This window comes from Arachis duranensis, chromosome 7 (genome assembly GCF_000817695.3).
Source record: "Arachis duranensis cultivar V14167 chromosome 7, aradu.V14167.gnm2.J7QH, whole genome shotgun sequence".
Classification (NCBI taxonomy): domain Eukaryota; kingdom Viridiplantae; phylum Streptophyta; class Magnoliopsida; order Fabales; family Fabaceae; genus Arachis; species Arachis duranensis.
This window is the reverse complement of record NC_029778.3, coordinates 37,499,056-37,500,421: the sequence shown is the minus strand read 5'-3', so window position 1 is coordinate 37,500,421 and position 1,366 is coordinate 37,499,056. Positions and strand designations below refer to the sequence as shown.

General features: G+C 41.3%; 1 non-coding gene across 1 annotated transcript; it reads right to left on the bottom strand.

The window, feature by feature from the left end:
• Positions 1-57: 57 nt before the first annotated feature.
• On the bottom strand, positions 58-161 carry LOC127740936 (small nucleolar RNA R71). Its single transcript, XR_008001792.1, has one exon. It is a non-coding gene; the product is annotated as a small nucleolar RNA R71 (small nucleolar RNA).
• Positions 162-1,366: the final 1,205 nt, after the last annotated feature.

Sequence of the window (1,366 nt, the reverse complement as noted above, 5' to 3'; positions counted from 1 at the left end):
TGGGATAAGCTGGTCACTGCTTTCTTGGATAAATTCTTTCCTCCTCAAAAGCTGAGCAAGCTGAGAGTGGATGTTCAAACCTTCAAACAAAAAGATGGTGAATCCCTCTATGAAGCTTGGGAAAGATATAAGCAGTTGACCAAAAGATGTCCATCTGACATGTTTTCAGAATGGACTATGTTAGATATATTCTATTATGGTCTCTCTGAATTTTCGAAAATGTCACTGGACCATTCTGCAGGTGGATCTATTCACCTGAAGAAAACGCCTGAAAAGGCTCAAGAACTCATCGACATGGTTGCAAACAACCAGTTCATGTATACCTCTGAGAGAACTCATTGACATGGTTGCAAACAACCAATTCATGTACACTTCTGAGAGGAATTTCGTGAATAATGGGATACCTCAGAAGAAAGGAGTTCTTGAAATTGATGCTCTGAATGCCATATTGGCTCAGAACAAAGTGTTGACTCAACAGGTCAACATGATCTCTCAAAATCAGAATGGATGGCAACATGCATCCAACAGTATTAAAGAGGCAGCTTCTGAAGAAGCTTATGATCCTGAGAACCCTGCCATGGCAGAGGTTAATTACATGGGTGAACCTTATGGAAACACCTATAACCCATCATGGAGAAATCACCCAAATTTCTCCTGGAAGGATCAACAAAAGCCTCAACAAGGCTTTAACAATGGTGGACGCAATAGGCTGAGCAATAGCAAGCCATATCCATCATCTTCTCAGCAACAGACAGAAAATCCTGAACAAAACACTTCTAATTTAGCCAATATAGTCTCTGATCTGTCAAAGGCCACTTTCAGTTTCATGAATGAAACAAGATCATCCATTAGAAATCTGGAAGCACAAGTAGGCCAGCTGAGTAAGAAAGTTATTGAAACTCCTCCCAGTATTCTCCCAAGCAATACAGAAGAGAATCCAAAAGGAGAATGCAAGGCCATTGATTTAATTAAAATGGCCGAATGCACTAGGGAGGAGGAGGACGAAAATCCTAGTGAGGAAGACCTCCTGGGACGTCCCTTAAGCAAGAAGGAGCTTCCTATTAAGGATTCAAAGGAATCTGAGGCTCATACAGAGACCATAAAGATTCCATTAAATCTCCTTCTGCCATTCATGAGCTCTGAAGACTATTCCTCCTCTGAAGAGGATGAAGATGTGACTGGAGAGCAAGTTGCTCAATACTTAGGAGCTATCATGAAACTGAATGCCAAGCTGTTTGGTAATGAGACTTGGGAAAGTGAACCTCCCTTGCTCATTAGTGAACTAGATACTTGGATTCAGAAAACTCTACCTCAAAAGAAACAAGATCCTGGCAAGTTCCTAATACCTTGTACCATAGGCACCATG